The following is a 22,565-nucleotide window of genomic DNA, read 5'->3' as shown; positions in this document are numbered from 1 at the left end:
CATATTTAATTTTAAAAAATTAATATTTAATTTTCTTTATAATAAAATATTTTATTTGTTTATTTTTTTTTCAATAATATATTTTTTTTACTAAAATTTTAATTACTAATATAATAATATTTTTAAATTTGCTATTTAATATTTTTATTTAAATTATAAAATTTTATTAATTAATAATATCAGAATTATCTATTCATAAATAAATTTACAATTTATCCCTTAATTTCAGGCATGATATTTTTTATAAAGATTGTAAGTTAATTAATAAACTCTTATCCTTCAAAGATTAATATATAAATAATTTTATCAATCTTAAAAATTTAAATTTTTATATTTAATATATCAAAATGATTTTATTCAACAAACCATAAATATATTGGAATACTATACTTTATTTTTGCAATATGATCAGGAATACTTGGATCATCAATAAGAATAATTATTCGAATAGAATTAAGTACTCCAGGATCATGAATTAATAATGATCAATTATATAATACTATTGTAACAGCTCATGCATTTTTAATAATTTTTTTTTATAGTAATACCATTTATAGTTGGAGGATTTGGAAATTGATTAATTCCACTAATATTAGGAGTTCCAGATATAGCATTTCCACGAATAAATAATTTAAGTTTTTGATTATTAATTCCTTCAATTATACTATTAATTATTAGAAGAATTTCTGGATCTGGAATAGGTACAGGTTGAACAGTTTATCCTCCATTATCATTAAATACATTTCATACATCAATATCAGTTGATTATGGAATTATTTCATTTCACATTGCAGGTATATCATCAATTTTAGGAGCAATAAATTTTATTACAACAATTTATTATTCAAAAAATATTTCATTAAATTATAATCAAATTTCATTATTTCCTTGATCAATTATTATTACAGCAATTTTATTACTCTTATCATTACCTGTATTAGCAGGAGCTATCACAATACTATTAACTGATCGAAATTTAAATACATCATTTTTTGAACCATCAGGAGGAGACCCAATTCTTTATCAACATTTATTTTGATTTTTTGGTCACCCTGAAGTATATATTTTAATTCTACCTGGATTTGGTTTAATCTCACAAATTATCATAAATGAAAGAGGAAAAAAAGAAACATTTGGAAATTTAAGAATAATCTATGCTATATTAGGCATTGGATTTTTAGGTTTTATTGTATGAGCACATCATATATTTACTGTAGGTTTAAATGTTGATACTCGAGCATATTTTACTGCCGCAACTATAGTAATTGCTGTTCCAACAGGAATTAAAGTATTTAGATGACTATCAACATTCTACAGAATTCAAATTTTCTTAAATCCATCAATTTTATGATCTTTAGGATTTATTTCATTATTTACAATTGGTGGTTTATCAGGAATTATATTATCTAATTCATCAATTGATATTATCCTTCATGATACATATTATGTTATTGGTCATTTTCACTATGTTCTATCTATAGGAGCTGTCTTTGCAATTTTCTCAAGAAATATCCATTGATATCAAAATTTTACTATATTAACATTAAATAAAAAATTATTAAATATTCATTTTTTTATAATATTTATTGGTGTAAATTTAACATTTTTTCCTCAACATTTTTTAGGATTAATAAGAATACCACGACGATATTCTGATTATCCAGATGCATATTATTGCTGAAATTTAATTTCTTCAATTGGATCATTAATCTCATTTAATAGATTAACTTTTTTTATTTTCATTATACTTGAAAGTTTAATTAAACAACGATTAATTCTAATAAAATACATTTTTTCATCATTAGTGTTAAGGTTTTATTTGGGTACATGCGTACATTTATTGATTGGAACAGTTTATATAGATATAATTTAATATTGAGTTATTATGCTAACAGTTATAAGTAACATTTTTACATAACGATGTTCTTGGCGCGAAAACACTAAGCACGTGTTACCCCATACCCAAGCACAAGCGGAAGGGAAGAAGAAACTTATATCTAAATGAGCATTGTCGCTACAACGCCCTCATATATATATATATTCTATGTTGTTCCCATTCATGGCGGTCACTTTGAATAATCATAAGCTATATTTTCCAACACTCCCCCTTTCAAAGTGCCCCTAAATACATTTCTTTCAAGTTAATTTCGCTTACAGTAATTAATCGATACATTAATTTCGCATTTTTAACAAATCTATAAATTTTTCTACTTTACATTTTGGTATCGACTTAGTTAACATATCAGCAACCATTTCATCTGTTTTAAGATATTTCAATTCTATTTCACCACGTTCTTGCATCTCCCTTGAATAATGGTAGCGTATATCTATATGTTTACTTCTATTATGAAATACGTTATTTTTACTAAGTTGAATCGCACTTTGGTTGTCTCAAAATATATTTACTTTATTAACCATTAAACTAGTGAGTTTCGTATATGATAAAAATCTTTTTAAATATATAGCCTCTTTCACAGCCTCTGACATTGCCATATATTCAGCTTCCATTGTTGATAAAGCTACAGATTTTTGCTTTTTCGAGGCCCAGCTGATTGGCCCCCCTGCTAATATTGCAATGTACCCAGACCGCGATCTTCTTCCATTTTCATCAGCTGCCCAATCTGAGTCGACATATAATTCAACTTGCTTATTGCTGGCTAGATAAGTAATTGTTGGAAAATATAGCTTATGATTATTCAAAGTGACCACCATGAATGGGAACAACATAGAATATATGTATGAGGGCGTTGTAGCGACGATGCTCATTTAGATATAAGTTTCTTCTTCCCTTCCGCTTGTGCTTGGGTATGGGGTAACACGTGTTTAGTGTTTTCGCGCCAAGAACATCGTTATGTAAAAATGTTACTTATAACTGTTAGCATAATAACTCAATATTAATTTATATCTATATAAACTGTTCCAATCAATAAATGTACACATGTACCCAAATAAAACCTTAACAATTAGAATGAATTAATTTATCCCCTTCTGAACATTGTTTTAATGAATTACCTATAATTCTTTTTAAAAATTAATTTAATATGGCAGATTTTAAGTGCAATGGTTTTAAACACCACAAATAAAATATAAATTTTTATTAAAAATTGCTCATTGAAATATATATTCATTTCCAGACCCAAATTCACCATTAATAGATAACCTAATTTATTTTTATAATTTCACAATAATTATCTTAATAATAATTACTATATCTATTATTTACATAAATTGTATAATTATAGAAAATAAATTTATTAATTTAAAATTTATTAAAAATCATAATTTAGAAATAATTTGAACTATTATTCCAATAATTATATTATTAATTATTTCTATTCCATCATTAAAAATACTTTACTTTATTGATGAATTATGAAACCCAACCTTTTTTTCAATTAAATCAATTGGACACCAATGATATTGATCTTACGAATACCCAGAATTTAATAATAATTCAATTGATTCTTATATAATTAATCTATTAGAATTAAATTCATTTCGATTATTAGATGTTGATAATCGATTAATCATCCCATTTAATACACCTATTCGAATTTTAACAACATCAATAGATGTAATTCATTCATGAACAATTCCTTCAATAGGAATTAAAATAGATGCAACACCAGGACGAATTAATCAAATATCTTTAATCTCATTACGACCAGGATTATATTTCGGTCAATATTCAGAAATTTGTGGAGCCTACCATTCATTTATACCAATTACTATTGAAAGAACAAATTTAAAAAACTTTACAAATTGAATAAATAACTTAAATCTATAAATAAAAAAGAATTAGTTAAATTTATAACATTAAATTGTCAATTTAAAATTATTTTTATAAAAATATTTCTTTAATATTATCATTAAGTATCTTAAAAATAAAGAATTAACCTTTTAAGTTAAATATAATAAAAAAATATTCTTAATGATAATAATTAAAAATAATTCTTTAATTCCTCAAATAAGACCAATAAAATGAACTTTAATTTTAATTTTAATTATTATTTTATTCTTTATTATTACAATACTAATTCATTTCATAATAAATAATTTTATTAACTAAAATAAAATAATAATAAAAAAATAAATTAAAAAAAAAAATGATAAATAAATAACTATATAAAAATATTATGATAACAAACATATTCTCAATTTTTGACCCTTCAACATCTAATAACTGTTCTTGAAATTGAATTATTATAATTTAACCTATCTTAATTTTCAATTGATCTTATTGATTTATTCCCTCGCGATTTAACTTTAAATGAATCATATTAATAAACTTTATTTTAAATGAATTTAAAATTTTAACAAAAAAAATTGATCATTATAATTTAATTATATTTTTAAGATTATTTTACTTAATTATAAACATAAATCTAATTAGTTTAATACCTTATGTATTTACACCAACAAGACATATAAGAATCAATTTAAGATTATCTTTAAGAATATGAATTAGATTCATAATATTTGGTTGAATTAAAAATAGAAAACATATATTAATTCACCTTGTACCAATAAATACACCCTCAATATTAATAAGATTTATAGTATTAATTGAATCAATTAGAAATTTAATTCGACCATGAACTTTAGCAATTCGATTATCAGGAAATATATTAGCTGGACATTTATTATTATCTTTATTAGGTTCCTCAATAACAAACTTATCAATTAAATTTATCCCAACAAAAATTATTATTCAAAATTTATTAATAATACTACAAATTTCTGTAGCATTTATTCAATCTTATGTATTTTCAATTTTATCATTATTATATTTTAATGAAACAAATTAAATTTATGAAAATTAATATAATTACAAATTCAAAAAATAATCCATTTCATATAACAACAAATAGACAATGACCATTAATTTGATCATTTAATCTTATAAACTTATTATTTAATAATATTATTAGATTCAATTTAAATTTTTCCTTTCTTAATTTATTAAATTTATTTACATTAATACTAACATCATATCAATGATGACGAGACTTAATTCGAGAAAGAACATTTCAAGGATTCCATAATTTAAATATCATAAATATAATTAAATTTAGAATAATTCTATTTATTATTTCTGAATTATTTTTCTTTATTTCATTTTTTTAAACTTTTCTACATTCATCAATTTCACCTTCAATAGAAATTGGAAATTTATGACCTCCAAAAATAATTAATATATTTAATCCATATGATATCCCATTATTAAACTCAATTATTTTAATTTATTCAGGAATAACAATTACATGAAGACATAATTTAATCAAAAATAATTATAAAAAATCATTAAAATTATTAAATATAACAATTTATTTAGGAATATATTTTTCAATACTACAATATATTGAATATTTAGAAGCTAATTTTACATTTAATGATAGAATTTTTGGATCAATTTTTTTTATAGCAACAGGATTCCATGGAATTCATGTAATTATTGGAACCATATTTTTAATTATTTGTTCTTTACGATTAAAAACAAATCACTTTTCAATAATTCATCATTTAAATTTTGATCTAGCATCATGATATTGACATTTTGTTGATATAATCTGATTAATTTTATATATTTTAATTTATTGATGAATATATTAAATTATATAAATAGTATAATAAAATTACATTTAATTTCCAATTAAAAAATTTACAATTAAAATTTAATTTATATAATATTTTTTATTTTAATAATAATATTATTTTTAATTTTTATTCCAATATTAATTTTCTTAATTAATAAATTTTTATCAATAAAAATAAATAAAGACCGAGAAAAAATTAAACCATTTGAATGCGGATTCGACCAATTAACATCCCCACAATTACCATTTTCTATTCAATTTTTTTTCATTACTTTAATATTTCTAATTTTTGACATAGAAATTATCTTAATCTTACCTATTATTAATTCACTAAATAACTTACAAAATTCAACAATTTTAATGTTTTTAATATTTATTATAATTCTTTTTATAAGATTATGATACGAATGAACATTTAATTATTAAATATGAATTTAAAAAAATTATATATATATATATATATATATGTATATATATATATATATATATATATATATGTATATAAAGTAAAATAATACAAATTAATTTCGGCTTAATTATTTGGATAAACTTATTCCTATATATATATATAAAAAATTAGGATATTATTTAATAAATTAATATATAACATTAAAATTGCAATTTAAAATAATTTTATAATATATCTCAATTAATTGAAACCAAAATAGAGGTAAATTAATGTTAATAATTTAAATGAATACAAAATATTCCAATTAATGAAATAATAAACTATGAACTTCTAATTCATTTCAAAATGACATAAATCATTTATATTTCTAAATTTATATAGTTTATTAAAAACATTATATTTTCAGTATAAAAAAAATTTATTACTTAAAAATTTATAAATATTTAAACATTTAACAATTACAATTATATTTTCAATATCATACTCTAAATTTAAGCTATTTAAATATAATAAAATTTGTATAAATAAAAAAAATATAAAAATAATAAAATAATAAAATAATATATTTACAACACCAATACTTTCTTTATAAATTTTAATTAAAATACCATTTTTAATTATAAAATTAATTAAAAATTTTAAATTTATTATAAAAACTTTATCTACAGATTTATCAAATATAACCTCAAAATTAAATATTTTATTAATAAATCAAATATAAAAAATTTTTAATAAATATTCTGAATAAAATGTGCTTAAAATAAAATTAAATACCTCAAAATATTCTTTTTTTAAAAAAATTAAACTTTTAAATTCAAAATAAAATATTAAAGACAAAAAATATATAAATAATAAAATATATTTATCATTTAATGTTATCTTAAAATTTTCATAAATAAATATATTATAAAAATATTTACCATAAAAAATTCTAAAAAAAACTCATAAAAAAAAAGAATAACTTATATATTTTAATCCTCCTTCATATATATATATATATATATATATATATATATATATATATATATATATATATAAAATAATTAACATAATAAATTAATACCCAATTTAATAAACGAATACTATAACTTATCGTAAATACAATTGAAATATATAACATAATTATAATAAAAGTAAGTAAATTAAAATTATAAAATATCTCCATAATTAAATCCTTAGAAAAAAAACCAGTAAGAAAGGGAAATCCACATAAATTTAAAATTGATAAAATAAATATTAATCTTTTTAAAGGATTAACATAATAATTTCCCCCAAAAAACGTAAATCTTGTATACCTAAATTTATATGAATAAATCTTCGAACACTTAAAAACATTGTAGACTTAAATAAAGCATGACAAATTAAATGAAAAAATCCTAAATCAATATTACCTAACAATAAAATCCTTATTATAAAACTTAATTGACTTAAAGTTGATAAAGCAATAATCTTTTTAAAATTTATTTCAAAATTTGCTATTAATCCAGACATAAATATTGTAAAACTAAAAATTAATAATATAACAATATTCATAAAATTTAAATCTATAAATATTTTATTATAACGAATTAATAAATAAACACCTGCAGTTACTAAAGTAGAAGAATGAACTAAAGAAGAAACAGGTGTAGGTGCAGTTATAGCTGCAGGTAACCAAAAAGAAAATGGAAACTGTGCACTTTTTGTTAATATTATAATTGACATAAATAATAAAATTAATTTATAATCCTGATAAAAAAAAACATTTCATGAACCAAAAAATGACAATATACAAACAGTTAAAATTAAAGCTACATCCCGTAATCGATTACAACAAATAGTTAATATACCAGAATTATAAGAATTTTTATTTTGATAATAAATTACCAAACAATAAGAAATTAACCCCAACCCATCTCAACCTAAAATAATACCAATTATTCTAGGTCTTAAAATTATTAAACATATAGAAATTATAAAAATAAAAACTAACAATTTAAAACGTTCAATATATAAATCTTCTTCTATATATTCAACACTATATAATATAACAATTCCAGTAATTAAAATAACTCTACGTAAATATATTATACATATAAAATCAATATAAATAACAAATCTAAATTTTATAGAATTCATTTCAACAATTATTCATTCCATAAAATAAATAATTTTAAATAAATATAAATAAAATCCGAAAAAAAGAAAAGAAAAATATAAATAAAAAATAAACCATAAATCTTATAATAATAATTTAAAGTAAACATTACATCTTTGAAATCACAATTCAATATTTTTTTTAAACTACTTAAATTTAATAAAATCAAATTATAAAAATATTGATAAATTAAAAATAAATAAATTTAAAGGGATTCAATGAGATAAAACAATTAAATAATCTATTAAACTATATTTATTAATTTTACAAAAATTAAATTCACCATGTTGTGTATACCTAAATAAATTTAATGAATAAAAAAATCTAAAAAATATTAAAATTATTAAAATAAATAAATTTAAAAAATTTCAATTAACTAAACTTATAATTAAAAAAATTTCACTAATTGAATTCAATGATAATGGAGCAGATAAATTTGATGTACATAATAAAAATCATATTAAAGACATTCTAGGATATAAATTTATTAATCCTTTATTTATTAATATTAATCGTCTATTTCTTGATAAATAACATAAATTTACTAAAAAAAATAACCCTGATGAACATAAGCCATGAGAAATTATTATTATGTATCACCCTTTAATTCCACTATTTATTAATGTTATCATTCTAAGGATAAGCTACTAAAATTTTCATATCAATTTCACGTATACATAAAATACTAATTAATATTGATCCAACAATTCTAAAATATATAATAATTTCACTAAATTCAATAAAATTTTTTATAAATATTAACATAAATCGAATTAAACCATAAATTCCTAATTTTAATAAAATCTCTGCTAAAATTATTGACCCAATAACAGGAGCTTCAACATGAGCTTTTAATAACCAAGAATGAAATATAAATATAGGAATCTTAACAAAAAATGTATATATAAAAAATAAAAGTATAAATATATTCAAATACTTAATTTTTAATATTTCAAAATAATATATCATTAAAATATTATAAAAATAACATAAATCCAAAATAAAAATTAAAAAAGGTAAAGAAAAAAATATTGTATAAAATAATAAATAAAATGAAGCTAATCCTCGTATTTCACCTAAACCTCATTTTATAATAAAAAAAATATAAGAACTAATCTAATTTCAAATATAAAATAAAATATTAATAAATTTATTGAAGTAAATACAAAAATTAAAGAAATTAATAATATTACTATTAACATTTTAAAATAAAAAAAATCATTATTTTTAACATAAAAAAAAATAAAAATTAAACCAAAAATTAAAAATGTTAATGATAATAATATGTAAGAATATAAATTCATTCTAAATATTTCATTAATTATTCCATTTTCTACAAATTGATTAAAACAAAAAAATGGAATTACACAAAATAATAATATTAATATTCCTAATAAATGCTTATTATTAAAAAAAATTAATAAAATTATTATAAAAGTTATATAAATTATCATATTAACTTTAATACTTTTACACTTTGATTCCCAAATAAAAAAATTATTCTAATTATTAATCCTAATTCAATTATACTTTCACAAACTCCTATAATTAAAATAATTAAAAATAATCAATCATTTAAATCCAAATTTAATAATATTAAAACTAAATGTAAAATTAAAATTAATAAAAACTCTAAACAAATTAAAATTAATAAAAATCTCTTAAATCTTAATATCATTAATAAAATAATTACAAATAATAATAATATATAATTAAATTCACTTATAATTAAAAAAAAAATTAATCTATTAAATAAATTTATTTAACAAATTTCAAAAAAATTATTTTAAAATAATATCTTTAACTCCCAAAACTAAAATTTTTTTAAAACTATTTCTTGATAAAATTAAATTAAGCTATATAATTTGAATACATAAAATATTAATTTTGTAAATTAAAATTAGAACTTTATTCTTATAGCTAATAAACCTATTTATTAAAATTATCATTTTTAAAATCATTATATTAATATGAATAAAATTATATAATATTTCAGAAAATAATTTCTCTCCAATAAATCTTATATTAATATTAATTTAATACACCCTAACTTTAATAATAATAAATTATATCTTTATACCAAAAAAATCTTTATACTTAATAATAATTTTTATCACAATCATTAGAAGAATACTAATTATATTTATATTCTTTGTTAGATTAATAAATAACTTATTTTATAAAAAAAATAAGATAAATAATTACTTTATCTTCATAAATTATATATTTTTATTATTTTTTATCATAAATTTATACTTAAACAAAAATAAAATAATAATTAATTCAATTAATGAAAATATTAATATTTATAAAATCTTTGAATATCCTTATATTTTAATCACTTTTTATTTAGTAAATTTATTATTATTAATTTTAATTTTAACAATAAAAATTTCCACAATTAACAAAACAAATTTATAAATTCTTAGGATATGTATTACCTTGAGGACAAATATCTTTTTGAGGAGCAACCGTAATTACTAATTTACTATCAGCTATCCCATATTTAGGACAAATAATAGTTCAATGAATTTGAGGAGGATTTTCAATTAATAATGCTACTCTAAATCGATTCTATTCATTTCATTTTATTTTACCAATAATTATTTTATTAATAGTAATTCTACATTTATTTTTCTTACATTTAAGATTTTCTCATAATTCAATAGGCTTAAGAAGAAAACTTTACATATTATCTTTTAATCCTTATTTTATTATTAAATATTTATTTGGTTATATAATTATTTTAATACTTTTTTTTCAATTACAATCAAATTTCCTTGTATACTAAGTGATCCTGATAATTTTACTTTTGCAAATCCTATAGTTACTCCTGAACATATTAAACCTGAATGATATTTCTTATTTGCATACGCTATTCTTCGATCTATCCCAAATAAATTAGGCGGTGTAATTTTTCTATTATTATCAATTTTAATTTTAATTACATTAACAATATTAAATAAAACTAATATAAATTCATGTAAATATTATTATTTAAATAAAATAAATTTTTGATTATTTATTATATCATTTATTATATTAACATGACTAGGAAAACAATTAATTGAATATCCATATATTTAATTAACACAATTATTTTCAATTATCTATTTTTCCTACTTCTTTATTTCTCCAATTTTAAATTATTTTTGAGATAAACTTATTTATTATAACTAAGTTAATGAGCTTGAAATAAGCATATATTTTGAAAATATAATATAGATTTATTAAATCTATTAACTTTAAAAAATAATTATTAATAAAAATTCCTTAAATATAAAATTTAATAAAATATAATATAAAGAAATTAATAAAAATTTTTTTCAACATAAATCTATTAATTGATCATAACTAATTCGAGGACAAATTGAACGTATCAAAATAATAAAAAAAAAATGAATATTAACAAATAAAACAAAATTTCAACTTATTAAATATAAACCAAAAAAAATTTATACTATAATAACTCTAACAAAAACAATTCTTAAATACTCAGATATAAAAATTAATGTAAATATACTTCTAAAATATTCAATATTAAAACCTGAAACTAACTCAGATTCACCTTCAATTAAATCAAAAGGTGAACTATTTAATTCAACTAATATACTAATTAAAAATATTAAATAAATAGGAAATATATATATAAATATATACATATAAAATTGATACTTTAAAAAATTATATAATGAAAAATCTTCAATTAATAAAATTAAAGAAAACAAAATTAAAAATAAACTAACTTCATAAGAAACTCATTGAGCAATAGATCGAATAGAACCTAATATTGAATAATTTGAATTAGAAATTCAACCTCTTAACATTACAGGATAAACAATTAAACCAATAATTATTAACATAAATAAAATTCCATAATCAATAAAAATTATATAACAATTTATTGGATAAATAAATCAAATTAATATAGAAAACAAAAATATTAAAATTGGTATAAACTTATAAATTAAAAACTTTCTTTTTATAACGAAAAACAACTCTTTACTCAATAATTTAATTGCATCTCTAAAAGGTTGAAAAAACCCTAAAAATCCAACTTTATTCGGACCTACCCGAAATTGAACTAAACGTAACAATTTACGTTCAAAGAATGTCAAAAAAGCTATTCTAACTAAATTGAAAATTAATAAAATAATAAATATAAAAAGATCTAAAATAATTATCTTAAATTCAAATAAAATTATTATCTATTATAATACTTATTCTTATAATATTCATAAATTCTAAATTTATAACACTTTTCTGTCAAGATAATTATTAATAAATTTAAATTATACTAAAAATAATATTTATATAAATTTAGTCCTTTCGGACAAAAATTTAAAATTAATTTAAAGATAGAAACTGATCTGGCTTACACCGATCTGAACTCAAATCATGTAAAATTTAAAAAGTCGAACAGACTTAATATTTAAATATCTTCATTTAAATTTAATTTTAATTCAACATCGAGGTCATAAACATTTTTATAAATATGATCTTTCCAAAAATATTATGCTGTTATCCCTAAGGTAATTTTTTCTAATAATTCTTATAAACAATCTCAAAAATTTTACAATAATCACTGATAAAAATATTTTAAAGTTTATTAAATTTAAATATCCTCCCAATTAAATAATAAATCAATTAATTAAAAATTAAATTTTTAAAATATTTAATAAACTATATTATAAAATTCTATAGGGTCTTCTCGTCCCTTAAAAAAAATTAAGCATTTTTACTTAAAATTTAAATTCATAATTTATACTTGAAACAGTTTATATTTCATTAACTCATTCATACAAGACCTTAATTAAAAGCCAAATTATTATGCTACCTTTGCACAGTCATGAATACTGCAACTATTTAAAATCAAATTCATTGAGTAGAGCTTACCTTAAAATTACTAATTTAATCATTATAAATAATTTCAATTAATTTTAAAATATTATTTTATAAAAAATACATTAATAAAATTAAATTAATAATAAATAAAAATAAATTATAAAATTTTTTATATTAATAACAAATTTTATGTTTATAAATTTATAAACTTTAATTTAATTTATAAACTTTAATTTTAAAATTATAAAATAAATTTATAGATTATCCCATAAATTTTTTATATTTAATAAATTTTAAATTATATATATACATACATATATATAATAAAAATAATAAAAATTAATTTAAATATATGAATTAAATTCAATTCTAAAATAACTAGATATCTAAAATTTGAAAAAAATTTCATTTCTAAATAAATATTAATAAACATTTTGCTACATATAATATTATATTTATTTAGATCATTTTATTTTCGAGATTCATATATTTATACATATAAATTAAATAACCCTGATACAAAAGGTACAAAAATAAATTTTATTTTTATAAAATTAAAACATTTCTTTCACAATACTATTAAATAAAAAATAAATTTATTCAAAAATTTTACTAAAACGATATAAAATTAAATTACTTTAAAAAAAAAATAAATATAACAAATATTATATATATATAAATTCTATTTAATAAAATTTTAAATTATAAAAATTAATCTTTTTATTGTAAATAAAAAATTTTTATTAAACTAAAATTTTAAATAAGTACATTTTCCAATACACTCACTTTGATACGACTTATTTCAATTTTAATGAAATTGACGGGCGATTTGAACATTAAATAAAATAAATTCAAACAATAAAATTTTATTTATTTTACTTTTAAATCCAATTTTATAAAAATATTAAAATTTTAAATTCAAAAATTTAATTTAATGTAACTCATGTAAATCTAAAAAAAAAAATACATTTTGATCTGAATTCTTATATTTAAAAAAAATATTTTTAAATTATAAAACTTAAATTTATAATCTCTACTAAACGACAATACATAATCAATATCTTCAGTTTGTCTTAACGTGGATTATCAAATTAATCTACAAGTTCCTCTAATTTAAAGATATTTAACCGCCAAATTTTTTAATTTTAATGATTAACATTTAATTATTAAATGATAATTTTCATATTCAATAATAGGGTATCTAATCCTAGTTTGCTTTAAATATTTAATAAAAATAATATCTATAAAAATTAAATTAATTAAATTTGTATATTTCACCAATAAAAATTTAATAAAAACTAATTATCTAAACAAATTATTTAAAATAAAATTAAATCAATTTATAAATAAAGTTTAACCGCAGATGCTGGCACTTATTTATCCTTTATTTAAATTAAATTTCTCATTATAACATTAATTAATAAAAAAAATTAATTTCTAAAATAAAATTATTAAAACTATTAAAATTTTAATAAATAAAAATTTTATATAATAAATTAAATTAAATAATTAATTAGAATTTTAAAATCAATAACCTTTATTTTTCAATTAAAATTCATCTATAAAAAAATATCCACAATAAATTCTTTAAATTTAATTAAAATCTCCCTAACTCAAATTAAATCTATTAAATTTATTAGTGATTAAATTTTTTCACTGAAAATTAAAACTGCCGACTAAAATTCTTTTACTTTCTATAAATGTTATTCGGTAAAATTTTTACCATACTTATCTAAAATATCTATAAATAAATATTTAATAAAAAAATAAATAATTTTTACATAAATTTATATTAAATTAATCAATTTTATATTTAATTAAATTAAATTATAATATAATTAATAAATAATTATAAACTATATATATAAATAATTAATATATATATACAATATTACTTATATATATATTAAATATTAATATTCATATAAAGAAATAATTAATATATAATGTATATATATTTATATTTACTTAAATATTTAAATTAAAATTAATCTTTAATAAATAATTAAAATTCCCCAAATATTTTACATTAATAAATATATAAATATTTAACATATATATACATACATATATTTATATATATATAAATTAAATATTTATATATATATATACATGTATATATACATATATATATATATATATATATATATATAGAATAAATATAATAAAATAGTTTAATATAGTTATAATAGCTTTATATAGTTTTATATAGTTATTTGTAGTTTTAAATAGCTTTATATAGTTTTATATAGTTTTATTAGTTTTATATAGTTTTTCATAGTCTTATATAGTTTCATATAGTTTTATTAGTTTGATATAGTTTTTTATAGTTTTCCATAGGTATACATACTTATAGATAGTTTTATTAGTTTTATATAGTTTTTTGTAGTTTTATTAGTTTTATTATGTTTTATATAGTTTTATACAGTTTTATACAGTTTTATATAGTTTTATTAGTTTTATTATGTTTTATTATGTTTTATATAGTTTTATATAGTTTTATACAGTTTTATATAGGTTTATTAGATTATTATTAGTACTCGAATAAACAAAATCCAGATCGCTTCTCGGACTTATGGCTACGATCAAAGCGTACTCGCATAACACACATCCAGATCGCTTCTCGGCCTTATGGCTAAGATCAAAGAGTACTCGCATGATATACATCCAGATCGCTTCTCGGCCTTATGGCTAAGATCAAAGTGTACTCGCATAACACGCATCTAGAACGCTTCTCGTCCTTATGTCTAAGACAAAGCTGTACCCGAATAACCCAAATCCAGATCGCTTCTCGGCGTTGTGGCTATGATCAAATTGCACTCGCATATCACACATCCAGATCGCTACTCGGCCTTATGGCTAAGATCAACGTGTATTCGTATAACACACATCCAGATCGCTTCTCGGCCTTATGGCTAAGATCAAAGTGTACTCGAATAATCCAAATCCAGGTCGCTTCTGGGCATTATGGCTAAGATGATATTGTACTCGCATAACAAACATCCAGATAGCTTGAACGACTTATGGCTGAGATCAAAGTGTACTCGAATAACCCAAGTCCAGATCGCTTCTCGGCCTTAAGGCTACGATCAAAGTGTACTCGCATAACACACATCCAGATCGCATGCCGGCCTTATGGGTGAGATCAAAGTGTACCAGCACAACACAATCCAGATCGCTTCTCGGCCTTATGGCGAAGATCAAGTTGTACCCGCATAACGCACATCCAGGTCGCTTCTTGGCCTTATAGCTAAGATGAAAGTGTTCTCGCATAACACAATAGCCAGATCGCTTCTCGGCCTTATGGCGAAGATCAAGTTGTACCCGCATAACGCACATCCAGGTCGCTTCTTGGCCTTATAGCTGAGATGAAAGTGTTCTCGCATAACACACAGCCAGATCGCTACACCGCCTTATGGCTCAGATCAAAGTGTACTCGCATAACACACACCCAGATCGCTCCTGGGACTTATGGCTAAGATCAAAGTGTACTCGAACAACCCAAATCCAGATCGCTTCTCGGCCTTATGGCTAAGATCACAGTGTACCCGCATAACACACATCCAGGTCGCTTATGGCCTCATGGCTAAGATCAAAGTGTACTCGGATAACCCAAATCCAGATCGCATCTCCACCTTATGGCTATGATCAAAGTGTACTCGCATAACACACATCCAGATCGCTTGTCGGCCTTATGGTTAAGATCAAAGTGCACTCGCATAACACACATGCAGATCGTTTCTCAGCCTTATGGCTAAGATCAAAGTGTACTCGAATAACCCGAACCCAGGACGCTTCTCGGCCTTATGGCTCAGATCAAAGTGTACTCGCATAACAGACATCCAGATCGCTCCTCGGCCTTATGGCTAAGATAAAAGTGTACTCGCAGAATCCAAATCCACATCTCTTCTCGGCCCTATGGCTAAGATCAAAGTGTAATCGAATAACCCAAATCCCGAACGCTTCTCGGCCTTATTACTAAGATCAATGTGAGCTCGCATAACACAAATGCAGATATCCTGTCGGGCTTATGGCAAAGCATAACCATAAGGCCGAGAAGCGAGCTGGATTTGGCTTATGCTAGTACGCGTTCACATTAGCCGTAAGGCCCGGGAGGCGATCTGGATCTGTGTTATGCGAGCACACGTTGATATTAACCATAATGCCGAGAAGCGATCTTTAACTGTGTTATGCGAGTTTTATATAATTTTATACAGTTTTATACACTTTTGTAAAGTATATTATAGTTCTATATAATTTTATACAGTTTTATGTAGTATTATACACCATTCTATAGCATTATGTAGTTTTAAGCGGTTATACATTGTTTTGTATTCTTTTCTATTGTATTTCACCTTATACATTGTGTTATGCAGTTATACATATTGTTGCGCTGGGCGGGTCCTGGAGTGCTCGCCCGCGACATGTTTATTTACAATGTTCTTATTTACACTAATATTTACAATTTCATACAAATATTACAGAATGTAGTCTATATCTCAACACGTCTATTCTCGTCAAAGACTACTCGTTTGTCTTCGTTTACTCTGACCAACTACTTAGCGACCAGTTTATTTCAACCCCCTTCAGATCCTAAGGGTTGGATCAGCCGTGCATGCTGGAGAGATGAGTTCGATACATCGCAACCTCGTTAATTCGATGTATGGCAACAATATTATTATGAAGCTTTGTGTAGTTTTATATGGTTTCTTATAGTTTTATACAGTTTTATACAAGTTTATATGGTTATATCAGTTTCATATAGTTTTATATAGTATTATATAGTATTATCTAGTTTTAAACAGTTTTATATAGTTTTATATAGTTTTATATAGTTTCATATAGTTTTATATAGTTTTACATTCTTTCATACATTTTTATATAGATTTATATGGTTTTATATAGTATTATATAGTTTTATATAGTCCTATATAGTTTTACATAGTTTTATACAGTTCTATATAGTTTTATATAGTTTTATGTAGTTTCATATAGTTTTGTAAAGTTTTTTACAGTTTTATATAGTTTTATATAGATTCATATAGTTTTATATAGTATTATATAGTTTTATATAGTCTTATATAGTTTTATATAGTTTTATATAGTTTTATATAGTTTCATATAGTTTTATTAGTTTTACATAGTTTTATATAGTTTTATATAGTTTTATATTGTTTTATATAGTTTTATATAGTTTTATATAGTTTTATATAGTTTTATATAGTTTTATATAGTTTTATATAGTGTTATATAATTTTATATAGCATTATATAGTTTTATATAGTTTTTTATAGTTTTATATAGTTTTGTATAGATTTATGTAGTTTTATTAGTTTTACATAGTTTTATATAGTTCTATATAGTTTTACATAGTTTTATATAGTTTTATTAGGGTTACATAGTTTTATATAGTTCTATATAGTTTTATGTTGATTTGTGTTGTTTAATACAGATCTATATTGTTTTACATAGTTTCATATAGTTTTATATAGTTTTATATAGTTTTATATAGTTTTATATAGTTTTGTATAGTTTCATATAGTTTTATTAGTTTTACATAGTTTTATATAGTTCTATATAGTTTTATATAGTTTTATATAGTCTTATATAGTTTTACATAGTTTTATATAGTTTTATATAGTTTTATATAGTTTTATATAGTTTTATATAGTTTTATATAATTTTATATAGTTTTATATAATTTTATATAGTTTTATACAGTTTTCTTAGTATTATATAGTTTTATATAGTTTTATATAGTTTTATAAAAGTTTTGTATAGTTTCATATAGTTTTTTTTAGTTTTACATGGTCTTATATAGTTCTAAATAGTTTTATATAGTTTTATATAGTTTTATATAGTTTTATATAGTATTATATAGTATTATATAGTTTTATATAGTCTTATATAGTTTTAAATACTTTTATATAGATTTGTATAGTTTTATATAGTATTATATAGTTTTATATAGTTTTATATAGTTTTATATAGTCTTGTATAGTTTCATATAGTTTTATTATTTTTACATAGTTTTATATAGTTCTATATAGTTTTACATAGTTTTATATAGTTTTATATAGTTTTATGTTGATTTGTGTTGTTTAATACAGATCTATATAGTTTTACATAGTTTCATATAGTTTTATATAGTTTTATATAGATTAATATGGTTTTATATAGTATTATATAGTTTTGTATAGTTTTATATAGTTTTATATAGTTTTGTATAGTTTCATATAGTTTTATTAGTATTACATGGTTTTATATAGATCTATATAGTTTTATATAGTTTTATATATGTTTATATAGTCTTGTATAGTTTTACATAGTTTTATATAGTTTAATATAGTTTTATATAGTTTTATATAGTTTTATATAGTTTTATATAGTTTTATATAATTTTATATAGTTTTATATAGTTTTATATAGTTTTATATAGTTTTATATAGTTTTATATAGTGTTATATAATTTTATATAGCATTATATAGTTCTATATAGTTTTACATAGTTTTATATAGTTTTATTAGTGTTACATAGTTTTATATAGTTTTATATAGTTTTATGTTGATTTGTGTTGTTTAATACAGATCTATATTGTTTTACATAGTTTCATATAGTTTTATATAGTTTTATATAGATTTATATAGTTTTATATAGTATTATATAGTTTTATATAGTTTTATATAGTTTTATATAGTTTTATATAGTTTTATATAGTTTTGTATAGTTTCATATAGTTTTTTTACTTTTACATGGTTTTATATAGTTCTATATAGTTTTATATAGTTTTATATAGTTTTATATGGTTTCATATAGTTTTATAAAGTTTTACATAGCTTTATATAGTTTTATATAGATTTAGATAGTTTTATATAGATTTATATAGTTTTATATAGTATTATATAGTTTTATAAAGTTTTATATAGTTTTATATAGTTTTATATAGTTTTATATAGTTTCATATAGTTTTATTATTTTTACATACTTTTATATAGTTCTATATAGTTTTATGTAGTTTTATATAGTTTTATATAGTTTTATATGGTCTTATATAGTTCTATATAGTTTTATATAGTTATATAAGGTTTTATATAGTCTTATATAGTTCTACATAGTTTTATATAGTTTTATATAGTCTTATATAGTTTTATATAGTTTTATATAGTTTTATATAGTTTTATATAATTTTATATAGTTTTATATAATTTTATATAGTTTTATACAGTTTTATTAGTTTCATATAGTTTTATATAGTTTTATATAATTTTATTAAAGTTTTGTATAGTTCCATATAGTTTTTTTAGTTTTACATGGTTTTATATAGTTCTAAACTGTTTTATATAGTTTATACAGTTTTATATAGTTTCATATAGTTTTATAAAGCTTTATGTAGTTTTATATTGTTTTATATAGTTTTATATAGTTTTATATAGTCTTATATAGTTTTAAATAGTTTTATACAGTTTTATATAGATTTGTATAGTTTTGTATAGTTTTATATAATTTTATATAGTTTTATATAATTTTATATACTTTTATATAGTTTTATGTAGTTCTATATAGTTTTATATAGTTTTATATAGATTAATATGGTTTTATATAGTATTATATAGTTTTGTATAGTTTTATATAGTTTTATATAGTTTTGTATAGTTTCATATAATTTTATATAGTTTTATATAGTTTTATATAGTTTTATATAGTTTTATATAGTTTTATATATGTTTATATAGTCTTGTATAGTTTTACATAGTTTTATATAGTTTAATATAGTTTTATATAGTTTTATATAGTTTTATATAGTTTTATATAGTTTTATATAATTTTATATAGTTTTATATAGTTTTATATAGTTTTATATAGTTTTATATAGTTTTATATAGTTTTATATAGTTTTATATAGTTTTATATAGTGTTATATAATTTTATATAGCATTATATAGTTCTATATAGTTTTACATAGTTTTATATAGTTTTATTAGTGTTACATAGTTTTATATAGTTTTATATAGTTTTATGTTGATTTGTGCTGTTTAATACAGATCTATATTGTTTTACATAGTTTCATATAGTTTTATATAGTTTTATATAGATTAATATAGTTTTATATAGTATTATATAGTTTTATATAGTTTTATATAGTTTTATATAGTTTTATATAGTTTTATATAGTTTTGTATAGTTTCATATAGTTTTTTTACTTTTACATTGTTTTATATAGTTCTATATAGTTTTACATAGTTTTATATAGGTTCTTATAGTTTTATGTTGATTTGTGTTGTTTAATACAGATCTATATAGTTTTACATAGCTTTATATAGTTTATATAGATTTAGATAGTTTTATATATTATTATATAGTTTTATATAGTCTTATATAGTTTTACAGAGTTTTATAAAGTTTAGTATAGTTTCATACAGTTTTTTTAGTTTTACGTGGTTTTATATAGTTCTAAATAGTTTTATATAGTTTTATATAGTTTTATATAGTTTCATATAGTTTTATAAAGTTTTATACAGTTTTATATAGTTTTATATATATTTAGATAGTTTTATATAGATTTATATAGTTTTATATAGTATTATATAGTTTTATATAGTTTTATATAGTTTTATATAGATTTATATACTTTTATATACTTTTATACAGTTTTATATAGTTTTATATAGTTTTATATAGATTCATATAGTTTTATTAGTTTTATATAGTTTTATATAGTTTTATATAGTTTTATGTAGTTTTATATTGTTTTGTACAGTTTTATATAGTTTTATATAGTTTAATATAGTTTTATATAGTTTTACACAGTTTTATATAGTTTTATAAGTTTTATTTAGTTTTATACAGTTTTATGTAATTTTGTATAGTATTATATAGTTTTATATAGTTTCATATAGTTTTATATTGTTCTATACAGTTTTATATAGTTTTATATAGTTTTATGTTGTTCTATATAGTTTTATATAGTTTTATATAGTTTTATATAGTTTTATATAGCTTTACATAGTTTCATATAGTTTTATATAGTTTTATATAATTTTATATAGTTTTATATAGTTTTATATAGTTTTGTATAGTTTCATATAGTTTTATATAGTTTTATATAGTTTTATATAGTTTTATTCTTTTGATATAGCCTTATACAGTTTTATATAGATTTATATAGATTCATATAGTTTTATATAGTATTATATAGTTTTATATAGTCTTATATAGTTTTATATAGTTTTGTATAGTTTCATATAGTTTTATTAGTTTTACATAGGTTTATATAGTGTTATATAGTTTTATATTGTTTTATATAGTTTTATATAGTTTTATATAGTTTTATATAGATTTAGATAGTTTTATATAGATTTATATTGTTTTATATAATTTTATATAGTTTTAAATAGTTTTATTAGTCCCATATAGTTTTATATAGTTTTGCTAGTCCCATATAGTTTTATATAGTTTTATTAGTTTTACATAGTTTTATATAGTTCTATATAGTTTTACATAGTTTTATATAGTTTTATATAGTTTTATGTTGATTTGTGTTGTTTAATACAGATCTATATAGTTTTACATAGTTTT

The 22,565-nt window shown here is 19.2% G+C and overlaps 1 pseudogene; it reads left to right on the top strand.

Moving 5' to 3' along the window:
- Window positions 1-339: 339 nt before the first annotated feature.
- Window positions 340-11,126, top strand: LOC143175847 (cytochrome c oxidase subunit 1 pseudogene; annotated as a pseudogene).
- Window positions 11,127-22,565: the final 11,439 nt, after the last annotated feature.

The sequence above is a fragment of the Nomia melanderi genome, unplaced genomic scaffold, assembly GCF_051020985.1.
Source record: "Nomia melanderi isolate GNS246 unplaced genomic scaffold, iyNomMela1 scaffold0227, whole genome shotgun sequence".
Taxonomy (NCBI): Eukaryota; Metazoa; Arthropoda; class Insecta; order Hymenoptera; family Halictidae; genus Nomia; species Nomia melanderi.
This window is presented reverse-complemented; position numbering and strand designations above follow the sequence as displayed.